General features: G+C 41.1%; 1 protein-coding gene across 1 annotated transcript in view; it reads right to left on the bottom strand.

Annotated features, from left to right (window-relative positions):
* Positions 1–15351, bottom strand: part of TNFSF4 (TNF superfamily member 4) — a 38207-nt gene extending 22856 nt beyond the window's left edge. Inside the window, exons 1-2 of the mRNA XM_045583222.1 lie at positions 15308–15351; positions 14196–14299 (exon numbers count right to left, since the gene is read on the bottom strand). The gene's annotated coding sequence lies outside the window, so the exon portion shown is untranslated. The remainder of the gene's footprint in view (positions 1–14195; positions 14300–15307) is intronic.
* Positions 15352–15745: the final 394 nt, after the last annotated feature.

Raw genomic sequence — 15745 nt, 5'->3', positions numbered from 1 at the left:
AGAAGGCAGCTCCCTGCAAGCCAGGAAGTGAGCCCTCATTAGCATCTGACCATGCTGGCTCCTTGCTCCATTCAGGTCTGTCCACATATTTTATCCTGTCATCATCAAGTTCTTCTAAGGAACTCTTTTCTGAATGTACTTCCAGCCTCCAAACTGTGAAAAAATACATTTTTGTTGTTTAAGCCATCCTACAGTGTTTTGTTATAGCAGCCTGAGCAGACTAAAACAGCTGGAAATAACAAATACTGTACCAAAAGAGCATTGTTTTTTTAACTCCGTTCAGGTCTGTCCACATATTTCATCTTGTCATCATCAAGTTCTTCTAAGGAACTCTTTTCTGAATGTACTTTCTATTTTGGAGCTACAGTGAAATAAGCTATATAGCACATAGAACGATACATCCAGACAGAATAGACCTTAACCAGATGTTATTGTGTTGTGTTTTCTTAAACCTATAAGTGCATTTCAGTGTTTATCCTTTCACTGACAGATGTTACATTAACCACCTCCACCTCTCACAGTTTTATGCAAATCCAATTAGCAGTCTCTCTCTTTTTAAAGATAGAATTCCCTAATCTCCCAACCCCCAGTTCTATTGTATATGGTTTCTTCACTCATTTCCACCTCTTTAGGCTGTGCTGATAAGTCAGTGGAGTATGTCCTTTCTTCAGAAAATCATATACAAAAAAAAAAAAAAAAAAAAAAACCTTCAGCTTTACACAAATTGGCTTAGGGGATTCTTTCAAGCCTCTCCTTTCTAGTTTATGCTGTGTTTCTTGGGTAGCATTGCCCAATCACACCCCACAGTGTGGTCCATATATTTCTGAGCATCCTAGGGAGAGTTCAGCTGCTCCTCACATCAGTCCTGGTTAATGTTTATCACCTTTGTCAGCAGTTCTCTCTTGGGACCATTATTCTTCCTGAGTCTTCTGGCCCCTTGCATAGTCTTATCACTTTGACATCCCAGACAGATGTCTCTATAGCACTGTTCCTATTTTCTGTGGATTAGGTCCCCTTTACAGCTACTAGAAATATCTATTCCAGCACTCGAGAGCCCAATGTCTCTACCACAAGGGTCCCTATCCACTTCATCACAAGTTTTCAGATGGCAAGGGAAGGGCCAACTTAATATCCACCAATGAAAGAATCCTAAAACTCCTTATATGCGGAGCCCCTTGTTTTATGGTCTCTAATTACTAACCCAGGGATAGAAGGGCAAAATTTATGAGAGACAGAATTCCTCTAACATACAAAGAAAACCACATTACCTGTTTCCTATTTGCCCCCAACTCTAACTTTTACCTGATAGTAAAGTTCCTTCATAATTCATTATATGTATGATTCCATTGTTACAAGGTCTTTTCCTTACTGCTTAGAAAAATAAAAGGGATGAAATTTTGTTGATTTGTTTATTTGTTTGCTTGATTCATGCTAACAATTTACATAAGCAGTTAGATACAGGAATCCAGACAAAATGGGAAATTCCTGGACTATTAGACTTGTATGAATAAAGAAGATAATTGATCAGATTTGGACTATGCTTTGCAGATAGAACGATGAGACTTACTGGATTACATATGGTAACTGAAGGAAATCAGGGAATCAAAGATGACTTCAAGATTATCTGACTGAATAAACTGTGCAGTGGTGTCATCAACTGAGTTAATAGAAAGACTGAGGAGGAACCCATGCGGGGAGGTAGTTTGCCAATCAAGAGCTCTGTTTTGAACAGCTCATTATTTAAGCACCATAAAGGTGCTTAAAATGACTTCAAGGGTCATTTCCTTTTCCTCATTTTACAGATGAGGAAACTAAAACACAGAGATGTTATGTAATTTGACCAAGATCCTTTGGCTAACTCACTAGTGATATTTCTCTTTACACAGCTGTGGAAATTCAAATCCCAGGACCACTGTTTACTAGTTGTACAACCTTTTGACAGGTTAATTTTTCTAAGCCTTAACTTTTCTCCTCTTGAAAATGAAAATTTCTCTGTTCAGAGTTTGTGTGTCAGGCGAGACAATATTGGCCATGGGCATGACCTAACATATAATAAATGGGTAGTAAATGTTAGCTAATGATATAATCAGTCACTTCCAAAGCCAGAAATATAGTAGTATTATCATCCTGGATTTACTTCAACTAAAAGGACCCATCTTGGAGGTATATCTTGTCCTTCCAAATGGCCTTCAGCCTTGGTATTAGTTTTATTTCTCCTTGTTAAGACTGCAGAGCAGAATGAGAACCTTGTGGCCTGTGGTAAATACTCTCTGATACCTACATCTAAAAATTAAGGTGGCCCTGGCTTGGTTTGGCTCAGTGGGTAGACCTGCAGACTGAAGGGTCTTGGGTTTGATTCCAGTCAAGGGCACATACCTGAGTTACGGGCTTGATCCCCAGTGGGAGTGTGCAGGAGGCAGCCAATCAATGATTCTCTCTCAACATTGATATTTCTATCTCTCCCTGTCCCTTCCTCTCTGAAATTAATAAAAATATATTAAAAAACAAAAATTAGGGTGGAGCAGGGGCAGGGGGATTACTAAGTGAAACCTGAAATAAAGCCTAAGTAAAGAAAACATCAGAGGGAAAGACAAGATGTGAAAACTCCACCAAAAGGGTCTAAGATGACCTTAGAGAAAAAATCCCAATCTTGATCAGGGAAAGTTAGTTGCATCAGTGAAAAAAACACACACAAAACCACACATGATACAATCAGACAATAGAGATCTTGACACTGGGAAGCCAAAGGTGAGCATTCAGAAGCATTCCCCCCCTTTGGCTGACTTCACAGGAAGAACTGATCCAAAATGAGCAAGTCTATGCAGTTTGCACTTCAATACCTAGAAAATTCCTTCCCTAAGCCCACCCCATCATCCCCCTGTACACCCAACATCAGAATTCCTTTGGGGATTCTATTCTTTCTCTATCATGATATGCCCTAGTGCACAGCAGTGAAAAATCAGTACCAACAGGAGTGGGGTGACAATTCTGAAGACACCAAAATGATGCCTTTTAAACAGCTTTGAAAGCTGTAGTGAGGATGTGACCTTAAGTCTCAAATGAAAAACTATCAGAGTAAGCAAGGCAAATGCAAAACCATGGAGAGACAAGTAGAAATGTAATGGCTTTTCTCAGAAGCATGGATGCACACCCCACCACAAATTCAGCCCCATCCCAGGCAAGCATTCTCCAGGTTCCATCCTGGCTACACCTCTGGGGTGGGGGTCTCTGAAGTCTGAGGACCCTAATAAAATCATTAGGAGCAAGAGTTCGGGAGACTGGCTGTCCCAGTCTGGTCCCCAACTTGGCCTCAGCTTTTCAGTCAAAATGGAGGAATCATTGGAGTAATTGGACAAATTGCTTAGCCTTTCTATGACCTTGGTTGCCTCATTAACAAGAGTGGGAAAGAGTATGGTGATTGTGTCTCGTAGCCAACTTCCCAGGGTAGCTGTGAGATAATACTTGGAAAGGATCTGGCACATAGCTCTAAGCTTATTGTATCATTTTGTGAAGTTTCATTCTGTTTAGACCAGGATTCCTCATGGGAATGTGTCCTATGAAAGTGAGGATCTGGTCTGAGTAGGGCTATGATTTTTGTACACTATTTTGATCCTCCTTCTTTCTTCTGCCAAACATATCAGAAAAACTGTGTTAACAGGAAGCAAATAGAAAGGGAAGGGGAGAAACTCTGTGGGATCCATGTCTTATTTCAGCAAAAGCTCCATAAGGAGAGAAACCCCAGGGGAAGGAATATGTGTAGAAAGCATAGAGCCAGCTAGATCATGCTGGGGTCCCCCAGTCAGTGACAAAAATAAAAATTAGGGGGTTCTCTGGGGGGATGCCTGTCAACTCCACAGCCACTTTGGAGAGATATACTCCAGCCCAAAGTTCCCTGGTGATTTCCTCCTCAGAGAAGGCAACCTGGGATCATGGCTAGAATGCTAGACTGGAGGGCAGAGAGCCAAAGGTCATACTAGGATGATTTATTCTCAAACCAGGACATTTTGTGAGTGAAAAAGAAGACTATTCAAAAGGTTGAGTCAAAGCACTGTCTGGGAAGCCAAGACATGACCACCTTGGTCAGTATTCACTACTGTTCCACATTACACACAAACACAGAAGTAGAAAATTAGAAGATACATGCTGGGGGGGGGGGGGAAATAAAAAGGGCAGGTAAGTGATGGAGGAGGAAACAAACGTTTTTTAAAAGCACTACTGGTCTACCAGGACTATGTAAAGCCCATTGTATTCATCATCTCATTTAACCCCTGCAGAGTGGGAATCACAGGGGAAGTAATGTAGGAATGTGAACTCAGGATTGTATGAAGCCAAATCACTTCATCCTGTGCTTCCCCATGCTATCACCCTGGTCCCAGCACTCATGACCCCACTGGTAGGCCACAATGGTAGGCTGAGCTGGTCAGCATGAGCAGATGGACAGAGCACATGGTCATGGAAACAAGCCTTCCCACCCAAAAATTCACTCCAGCTGGGCCTGTCCTGCCTGTCACCTGGACCCTCTTGCTCACCATGTTCCTTGCCACTACTTTACAATTCATGACGCCACTGCTCTCTAATCTTCTTCTCATCACTCGCCTGTCTACAAACCAGCCTGGTTCATGATTCTGCTTTATTGCCACCACAAGTACAGTTCTGTTTCCTGCCTGTCCTGGCTGCCAATTTTCTATACGTAAAGACTTTAAGCAACTTTTAGAACTGTGGCTCTTTCTCTCTTTGTTATCCCAACTAGGAAGTTCCATTCATTGTGGCAAGAGGTGGGTTCAACACTACTATATTAGGTTGAGTGTTTATAAAGATCTTCCTTCCTGAACCCAACATCAAAAGAGGAATTCCCGGGAGAAGCATATGCATTCATATACACATCTTCTCTAAGCTTTTTCTGACTTCCAGCTCTCAGTTTTAATAGACCATGGTGGAATGAAAAATTCACTGAAAATGGAAACTCATAAGTAATCCCCAGATTTCCATCTGATATTAATTTTCTTCCTCCTCACTTAAAGAAAAAGAGGCAATCTTTTTTTAATAATATGTTTTTATTTACTTGAGAGGGGACTGAGGGGGAAAGAAAAACATTGATCACCTGCCTCCTGCATACTCCCTTCTGGGGATGGAGCCTGCATCCCAGGCATGAGCCCTGACCATAATCAAATCAACAACCTTTTTGGTGCAAGGGATGATGCTCAACCAACTGGTCCGGGCTTGAGGCAGTCTTTTAAATCCACTTCTCTAACATGTGTTAGATCTTGCTCGTAGGCCAGGATTTTTATCAATGCACCAAAATTTACTAAACAATCTATAATAAAAGTGTAATATGCTAATTAGACCAGACGTCCTTCCTTCTGGACAAAACTCAGCAGGCGGGGGCTGCGGCACAGGGGGCAGAACCCCCAACCCCCTACGGCTGCAGCAGTGGGGGAATCCAAGGCTTTGCATGAATTTCATGCATTGGGCCTCTAGCATGTTTCATAAAAAAGAGGAACCAAAGTATTTCTCATTACCTGGCACATTTAGGTGTTTTAAGTAATGTTATTTTTTAATCAATGCGGCCCAGATGGATATGACTTCCCAGCAAATGCCAGGTTAGACAGCCCGCATAATTTATGGCGCCATGTAAGCCCTGAAAACTTTGCTGCTATTTGAGTTTACAGAGGAACCATGAATTGAAATTAAATTGCCATTTCTTGGAACAAAATATTTGGAGATTAAAAATATAAAAATTAAAATTAGATTGGTTACAATTCTTGAAAACAGAAATTATGGATGGAGAATCATACCAAATACAGATGTAGAAGAGAAATAAGAATTTCCTAGTCATTTTACTAGAAAACCTAAAGACTAGTAAGCATCTAGTAATCCATAACCCCTCATTTGCTTATTTCTTAAATAAATTGATTTTATCCAGTTGACAAATTGCTTTTGCATTTAAGTTCAGGGAGTGGTGCTAATTAAAGTTAAAAGATTCTAAGACCCATGTCATGTTTAAGAAGAAGGCAGAAATATAAAATTTAGTTTCTTAAATATGCATGTTAAAAAACCTAGATTAATCACTAAAAGAATAGACATCATAAGCTCTCCCTTTCCTGAACACGCTTTGAAATTCTTCTCAGGGAAGGAGATTTGGTCCTTATGTAGCATTATCCAAGTCCTTGTAATTAAGTTATAAGGAAAAGCAGATTCATTTTGAGTTTAACCTTAAACTGAGGTCATAGCCAGCTTTATGTCTGAGTCTCCTATGAGATCTCTACCTTAGGCCTCCCTTGTCTTCCAAGTCCTGTGCATCCATCAAAACACAACTTCAAGATCACCAAGGTGTGTCATGTAATCTCAAATGAAATCTGCTTTGATGTTCACTTTTCTCCAAGGTTCCCACTTTCACTTTTTAACCTCTATGGATGCTTTCATTTCTTGATGGCTCAAAAATGATTTTTAAAAAATATTCTTTAAAAAATAAAATATTCTTTATATTCTATCCATTTCTTTTAGTTGTTTTCAACTCACGGGTAATTCAGGATATCTAGGCCCCTTGCTGCTGCAGCTGGAAGTCTGCAACTCCTCATCTCAAACAATATTTTCCCAAATAAGGGCTCAGCCACAGTGTAACAATAATAATAATAATAGCTAATATTCACTGAGCATTACTATAAGCTGGGTACTGTTAAATGTGTTTTACTTATATTAAGTCATCTAATCCTCACAAAACCACCAAAAGGTCAAACCCAGATAATCTGACTCCAGAGCCTGTTATTAACTACTATACATTCTATGTCTATAAGGCCTGGATGACAAAAGAGTGTTCAGTCTTTCCTAATTAGTGCAGCCAGTGAACACTACACAGGCACGCTAGGAGTTGCTTTTCCAATACTGGGAATGAGTCCACATACTGTGGATGACTCCACAGCTTCTTGATGGGCTCCAGGTTTGAGAGAGTCATACCTGCAACCTCAGATGGGTTACAGGTACAACACAAAGCAAGGATGGTAGTAAGGTTTCAACATATATGCCACATCCTTAATGTGGAATGACTCAATGGGACTAGCCTTGAGAAAGAGACTGAGGCTGTCTCTAAGCTCAATGGAAAAGAGGGTTTTGTCAGTTCACCATGGGCCAGGATATGGAAGTGCCATCCCTAGGATATTCCTGAACAAAGGACATGGGACAGGGAAAATTCCAGTCCTGGATAGGATCTTCCTGCCGCATACCCTGGCCAACTGGGGCACCGTTCCCCAGACTCTCTTACATTTGGCCTTCTCTCTATTTCCTGCTTCGCAGTAAGAGAAAAGCCTTTCCCAGATGGGTTCAAAGTCATCCTCTCGCAGCACTTCCTTTTTCTAGGCTGTGTTTTATCTAACTTTATTCAATACATTTGCAGATAAACTGGTCCCTGTCTTCAGAACTTAGAAGAAACTAGGGTAAATACAATTTAAAAAGAGCACTAAAAATTCTGTTCTAATTGGGGAGATAGAGAAGTTGAGTTTTCTGAGCTTTCTGCATTTTTAGTGGTGACAAGTGTAAGTTCTGGAGTCATTCTGCTGGAGTTTGAGTCTTAGTTCCATAATCCACAGCTATTTGACTTTAGACAGTTACTTTATGTCTCTAAGCCTTGGTTTCATCATCTGAAAAGTAGGGATAATAATTATACCTATGTCAGACTAAATGTAGCCCACCAATTTTCAAACATTATTCTAATCTCAGGACTGCTTCATACTCCTATAAATTATTGAGAATGCTTAAGAGCTTTTATTTATATGCCTTGTATCTATTGATTTTACCACAGCAAAAATTAAAACATAATTTTAAAACTATTTATTCATTTAAAATTAATCCTAGTACCATAAATAACAAATTTTATGAGAAAACTATATTTTTGAAACAATTAGTGAGAAGAGTTTTACATTTTTTATAACTATTTAAATGTCTGGCTTAATGTAAGGTAACTGGAATCAAATATCTGCTGTTTTGATTGAAGTAGATGAAGATAATCTAACCAATCACAAAATGTGTAATTGGAAAAGAGGGTGGTTCAATAGTCTTTTCAGATATTGTGAATATTTGGATACACAACAAAACTCAACAAGTGGTAGTTTCTTAAAGGTTAGTTGACACAAGGACTCAAAAACCATACCAATGAACTTTTTATACTATTACTTTAAGACTTATTGGAATGTGTTGCATTTTTAAAGACCCATGAGTGAATTTGCAACATAATCCATTGGTCATTTAAAAATATTGGTTCACACAAATGTCAACACAGTGAAAAAGGCAAGAATATTTTATTATTGCCATGAAAATAATTTTGATCTCACCAACCTCTTAAGGAACCCCAGATCCCACAGACCACACTTGAAAACTACTGTTGTAAGATGAGATATTAGCAAGCTTTTTTGGTAAAGGGACAGATAGTAAATATTTTTTTTTTACTTTGCAGACCATACAGACTTTGCCACAAGTACTCAACTTCGCCATTGTATCACTAAAGTAGCACAGACTGTACATAAACAAATGAACATGACTGTGTTACATAAAACTTAATTTAAAAAAACAGGCAGCAGATAGGAGTTGGCCCCAGGCTATGTTAATTCTGATATAAACCATATGATATAATGAATAAAAAGTACTTATCAGAATACTTGGCATATAATTTAATTACAATAATTAGTAGATAAGATTTCTTAGCTCTCCACCACACACACACACACACTGACACACACACGCACATCACAGCAGGATTGACAAGCCCTAATGATACAATACTGCTTTCTATTTCCTGCTTTTCATTGTCAGTTGAATAATCAAGGTAACCCAACTGATTGCTGAAGTGATAGATTCAAATTAAAGAAATCCTATCTAATAAAGACAGAATATGCAAATTGACCATCACACTATCACAAAAAATGGCGGTGCCCATAGCCGCAAGATGGCAGCGCTTAGTCCCCTCAGCCCCGCCAGAGTCTCCTTTCAGCCCCACGGGCAGGGGTGTGAGGAGAGTGGCCAAAGTCCCCCAGTTCTTTTAGCCCAAACTGATTACTATGGTAAGTGGACCGAGAAGGTTTTCAGAAAGTGTGAGAAGCAATCCTTGGTGGGATCGAGGGAGAGCCAGCAGGCTCAGGGCCACTGCCGCCCAGGGAAGCTCTCAGAATTCGGTTCTGAAACCACAGGGACCCACTCCAGTGCGGGCTGGGGAGGAAGCGACACTGCTGCCCGCCCAGCGCCAGGTCCTGGGTTAAGAAAGCGGGTCCAAGTTGCAGCCACGGTGTCTGGTGGGGCTGTCTCACCCTGGACCATCGTGGCTAAGCTCTGGCGGGGGCAGCAAGCGCCTCTGGAATCACTGTCTGTCCCCGGGCCACCTGCGGACACCGGTGGAGCAGGCAATGAACATTTTAATGAAAATGGGATGCCTGTGCCCCATGCCATTGCACCCTGGTCCCCGGTGAGGAGAGGGCAGGGGGGTCACAGCCTGGGGACCCCATTAGGAGGCACCGGGGCTCAAGAGGGGCTGGGAGCAGAGGGCCCCAGTTGCCGGGCAGACAGTAGAATAGACCTGAAGTGCCTCCAGCCACTGTCACTCACCAAGCGCTGGGCTGCAGGCCCCACTCCAGAGCTCAGCTATAGGAAGCGCCAGTCTGGGATGTTTTTCCTGTTATCTGGCTGGAAGTATAATTAGAGTCATGATTGTAATTTAATTTCTCCAAACTCAGAGCTATTTTCTTTCCAAATACATCAGGGGCCAGAAAATGTTCAAAGAACTGGGAACCATTCCCAAATCAGGAAGTGAAGTCACAGGGTGTATACTGTTGCTACGAATACAGTATTTCCTGCTACTTACAACATATACAGTGTAATGTATTACTTGCCTTCCTATCGCATGAAGTATATATTCTCATAGAGTAATACTGGTAGATATGTTATAATTATGGCGGTATGTCACTTCCTATCTATACTAATAAAAGGGTAATATGCTAATTAGACCAGGATACCTTCCAGAAGACCTTCCAGATGTCCTTCTGGACAACGCCATGGTGGCAGGGCTAAGGCAGAGGCAGCTAAGGGTGATCAGGCCAGGATGGGAAGGCAGTTGGGGGCGAGCAGGCCGGTGGGGTCGGAGGGGAGGGGGACAGACAGAAGTTGAGGGCAGTCAGGCTATGGGGGGGGGGCCAATTGGGGACGAGCAGGCTGGCAGGGGGAGCAGTTGGGGTGAGCAGGTTGGCGAGAGGGCACTTGGGGGTTTAGGCCCCACAGGGATCAAGCCTAAACCAGCAGTCAAACCCAAGAGGTCCCAGATTGGAGAGGGTGCAGGTTAGGCTAAGGGACACCTCCCCAAATGCACAAATTTAATGCACCAGGTCACTAGTAAATTATAAGAAGGTATTAATAGAAGTTAAGCAAAAATATATTGACTTTTAGGAGTTTGCAAATTCACTTGACATTGGACAAAGATAAAGCCAGCTATCTGGAGCTCTTATTAACTAATTTGTAACCTACAATTCTCTGGGCCTCATTCTTCATATGTTCCAAGTGGAAGACATTGTATTATCAGCTTCCTATTGCTACAATAGCATTGTGTAACACCAACTATAAATGATACATAACAATCACATACATTTAGCTCATGAATTCATGTATCAGCTGGGGCTCAACTGACGGAGGCTTGACTAGGTTGAGTGGTTTTGGCTCCATGTGTCTCTCATTTTCTTTCTGGGATCAGCACAGGAGTCTGGGCATTTTCTTCTGATGGCAACGGAGACAGGTGCAAGATGGTAAAACAGAAAGACTTGAGGCCTCTTGGGCCCCAGGCTTGGAATTGTCATCCCATCACCTAAGCCTCATTCTATTGGCCAAAGCAAGTCACATGTCCAAAACAAAATCAAAGCGTGGGAAAATATGTCCCCTTTTTAGGAAATAGAAAGTAACAGTAACAAGGCAAAGACTGTTGTTCTAGAGAAGAACTGGGGCCATTATGGCATATATTACAATTTGTATCTAAGATCACTTTCATCTCTAATAAAAACTATATTTTCAATTAAAAGGCTATGTGGTTTGTTTAAGACATTAAGACCCTAGTTTATTTATATAGTTTCTTCAAATTCACTTGTACCAGTAAAAGGAAAGAAAGGACAGGGATGGGCAATGAAAAAAATATGGAAATGGGGAAGAAGAATGGCATAGGTGTGGGATGTGAAGAAATAGAGAGGAGGAGGAAGGAGAAAAGGAGAGAGGGACAAGGAAAGAAGAGAGATGGGATAGAGAAGGGAGAAAGTAAGAGGATGAGGAAGCAATGTAAAAGGGAAAAAAATAATGATTAAATTTGTTCTTGGAGAATTCCATCAAAATATAAATGGAACTAGCAAAATTATTAGAAGCTTATTTAGTAAAACAATTAGCTTATTCTTAGGAACTGGGTTTTAAAAATATCTCTATTATGATTCTACCCAGAATGAGTTGCATGGAAAATGTGGCTAATATACACTTTATTTTTAATCATTATGTAAAGCTGGTTTAGCATAAAACCGATCTAATTACTTTAAACTTGCAAAGCTTTTATTATAAAACAAATTTCATAGAAAATTATCTATATTTAAAAACTGAAAGTGACATTTCAAATCATACTTCTTTTAATTAAGCTAATTTGCTACCAGTTTCAGATCATATTCATAGCTTTACCCCATCTTTTCACAACATTTACTGATTGGTGTTGGCAGTTTCAGACTTGACGTCTCTGATTTAAAATCTGAGTTTGATTTTAAAGAGTTTCCAGCATATGTTCTGTTATTTTCATCTTGCATGTAATTCCATTTTTATATGTCTTCTTTATTAACTACTTTCTACAATAGAATTTTAGTCCCATAAGCAAAAATAAAATTTTTGAAGAAAGAAAAAAGTCTCAAAATTTTTGTTTTACAGTGCTATCGTGACAAAAGGTTAACATGTTTATAACTAATGACTTAGAAAGCTGGATTCAGCCAAGAATCTGAAACTGTGATGATTAACATTTTCCACCCGTGCAGCCTCTAAACTCTGAAACTGGTTTGAACCAATTCATATTCGGAAGCAAGTGATATGTAGGAGGCAAGAGCACAAACCAAAACTGAAGCATATAAATTCCAGCCCCAGCTATCCTACTAATTAGAGGACAAATGGCCAACATAGGTCTTGTTAGAGGGCCTCTATAATCTAAATTGCTTTTAATGAGCTACTTTTAGAATCAGAGAATCACATCAGTTGAGGTTTAGAAAGAATTTCTTGCCATTGGAACCCATCCACCATCCACCAACCATACCACTACCCCTCACAAAGGGCCATTCCAATTCACCATATCATTCAGTCATTTCAGAATCAGTCTACTCAACTTTCCTACATATTACAGATTTAACAGTGGTAGGGGCTGCAGCCTACTAACCAGCTCCCAGATGCAGAGGCATAACACTGGTCACCTCCTCTCTTTCTGTAAGTCGCCCTTCCTGAAGGTATTGTATATGGCTGCCTCTGTGGTAGGCAGTTAGACATAAGCAGAGCAAAGACAATGGGCTAGGGACATAAGGTCAGCGGAGTAGAAACCCCAGGGGTCAGGCAAAGGACAATTGTAGGATGGTTGACCTTTCCTTCCCTAGCATATCTCTGATCCCCCTGACCTTTCCTCCCTAGAGATAACCTCTAGGACTCAGTTGTATTTCAATACCCCAAAAAAGCAGCAAAGCAAACAAGTGACAACAAGGCTGTCCTCAGGACCAACTACACTGAATAATGACACTCCTGCCCTGGAACTGACCAATCAATCAATGGAGACCTAAACCCTGAAAGGACACATCCTTAAAGCTGTTGGTTATTCTATTGAGATCTTCCCCCTGGGACCTCCCCTAAAATCTCCAGCCTTAAAATCCTTTGGATGGGGGAGAGGGGGTCAGGGACATTGACCCAGTGAGCTCTCCCTCCTGGGAGCATCTTGGCACCTTTCCATTCCCCTCTCCTTTCCCCTCCTCCAGACACTTACCATTATTTTCCTCACTCCCAAGCACCAAGAGCCCTGCCTTTATCTCTATAACTTGTTTTCTAAACCCATTTCTTCTACAAATTACTTACGCTCCTGTACCTACCTCCACCCCTTGCCCTCCCCCCTCATAGCAAGTGTCCTGCCCCACCCAGCTGCTCAACACCTGTTCGTGTAAATTAACTTGCCATCTTTGTTAGGATAATTTGCATACTCCTGATTGGTTGGTGGGCATTGCAGAGATATGGTCAATTTGCATATTTCTCTTTTATTAGTGTAGTTGTTATCTTATAGTTTGGGTCTTGGCTCTGAATTCTTTCCCAGCCAGAACTCAAGTACTGAGGTTGCTAAACCCAGGTCCTATCTAACCCCACCAGGCTAACACTCAGTGCTGTTCCCACCACACCCGTCCCAGGTCCACTACAATACCCCCATCCCAGGTCCACACCCCCCATACACTCTCCCTCAGGGCCTAGTCATGGAACTTTTTTTAAATATATATTTTATTGATATTTCACAGAGAGGAAGGGAGAGGGATAGAGTCAGAAACATCAATGAGAGAAAAACAATCAGCTGCTTCCTGCATGTCCCCCACTGGGAATGTGCCTGCAACCAAGGTAAATGCCCTTGACCAGAATCAAACCTGGAACCCCTAGGTCCACAGGCCGACGCTCTATCCAGAGCCTAACCGGTGAGGGAATTATGGAACTTTTTATATTGATCCAGTTTACCTTGTTCTGCGATGACCTGTCTCACACCTTCTTTCCCAGCCCATCCTCACAGTCCTCTCGGTCCAAGAGCAACTTCCTCTGGCCAGGAACTTGCCCTGATTCTGATCTGCAGAACTGTAACCGATTTGTGATTGCATAGTAACCAGATTTTTACATAGTAACTAGGATCTATAGTGTCCTGGAATAAGAGCTTGGATCAGGAGGAAAGGACTTGGAGGCTAAGCCTTGGAGCAAGAGGCATAGAACAATAGTTCACAGCCTGATGGCTCTTTCAACCCCTTTAAAGGAAACAGGGTTTATATAAAATGAAGGGTGGCTTGTAGGGACTTCATTTTTTCATGGGGAGCCATTCAAGGTTAGATTAGAATGAATTATAGTCATGCACAATTTAACAATAGGATACATGCAGTAAATTCATGATTAGGCAATTGTCTCCTGCAAACATCACAGAGTGCACTTACCCAAATCTAGAAGGTATGGTCTACTGCGCCACTCAGCTATGGCTTAGCCTATTGCTCCTGGGCTGTGGCTTAGCCTATTGCAGCAGGTCACTGTACAAAACCACCTGTGATGGAGATTTTTTTTAATATATATTTATTGGTTTCAGAGAGGAAAGGAGATGGGGAGAAAGATAAAAACATCAATGATAGAGTGGTAAGAACATTCATTCTCTTTTTGGAATCATCTGGTTATGCTCCTGTTTTTGTAATCCACCCTCCAAACACTAAGAAACTCAGCCAGTCCTGGGTTCCTGGACCATTCAGACATTTAGACCCCCATCTTTAGACAGGGCAGAAGAAACATAGATGTTGCTTAACAGTGAATTTTCTGGGAAATAGAGGATAGAATTATTTTGCCTACTGTTAGTTTCCTCATTTCATTTTGAGTAGAGCAACTAGAGTAGCCCAGAGAAGGAATTCTCCTGGGTAGGCAGAAAAAATAGCCTGTGAGAATGTTAATTTACATGGGAAAAGATTTTGCCAGTGTGATGGAAGTTAAGGATTTTTGGGAGATTATAATGGGTTATCTGGGTAGGCCCAATTTAATCACAAGTGTCTTTGAAAGCAGAGGATCTTCCCAAGAGGAGATGTGACCATGGAAAAAAGGTCCAAGAGAGATGCAGTATTGCCAGCTTTGAAGATGGAAGAAGGGGTCAAGAGCCTAGGAATGTGGGCAACCAAGAGAAGCTGGAAAAGACAAGGAAACAGAAGGACCACTGTCCTGATGACACCTCGATTTTAGCCTAGTGAGACACATGGCAGACGTTTGACCTACAGAACTGCCACCAATCTGTGTGGCTTTAAACCACTAAGTTTGTGGCTTACTTTGTCACAACAGCAGTAGAAGCTAATATTCATTTCTAATTTTGGCAAGTCTGAAAATAAAAGGCATTCCCAGAACAGAATATGAAAAGTAAAAGATAAAAATCTTTCCATTTCCTATGACTTCCCCTTTGATATCACCAGCCTCCCTCTGTCGTCCTCTACCACTGCCTTCTCACACCTCACTCAGCCGCTCATGTGAGGTGGTGGCTTCTCCGCCCGTCTCCTTTGATCCCAGGCCCCAGACCTACCAGCCCTTGCTTTCTGTTTCCCTGTCTTCACTCCTTGCCCGGTGTGTGGTAATACTATTTCACAGTCCCCTCTTTTATATCTCTGCCCTCATATTGGTCCCCTGCCATACCACAACAATTTTAATCACTGCTCTCTCCTTAGTAGACTGCGTAAAGTTTGTCCTGATTAGTCATTGGGAGAAGTTTTCCAGAACTGGGAGTGGTCACTTGCAATTTCAAAATTATATCAATGCACTAACTTTGGGCCTGCCTGTCAAAGCCTTTTCTTCTTGCCCTGATCTTATAAATATTTCATTTATTAAGAAATAAATATTAAACATTCAAATTATAAGCCCAAACTATAAAAAGAATACATTCGGCAGAATAAAATGAAGTCTGTCGTTTCAGGAGTTATAATACTAGAATCAAATAAGTACATTCCAAAACGTGGATTATTTG

The sequence above is a fragment of the Pipistrellus kuhlii genome, unplaced genomic scaffold, assembly GCF_014108245.1.
Source record: "Pipistrellus kuhlii isolate mPipKuh1 unplaced genomic scaffold, mPipKuh1.p scaffold_m20_p_18, whole genome shotgun sequence".
NCBI lineage: Eukaryota > Metazoa > Chordata > Mammalia > Chiroptera > Vespertilionidae > Pipistrellus > Pipistrellus kuhlii.
Note: the sequence above shows the minus strand (reverse complement) of the source record. Positions and strands in the feature narration are given on the sequence as shown.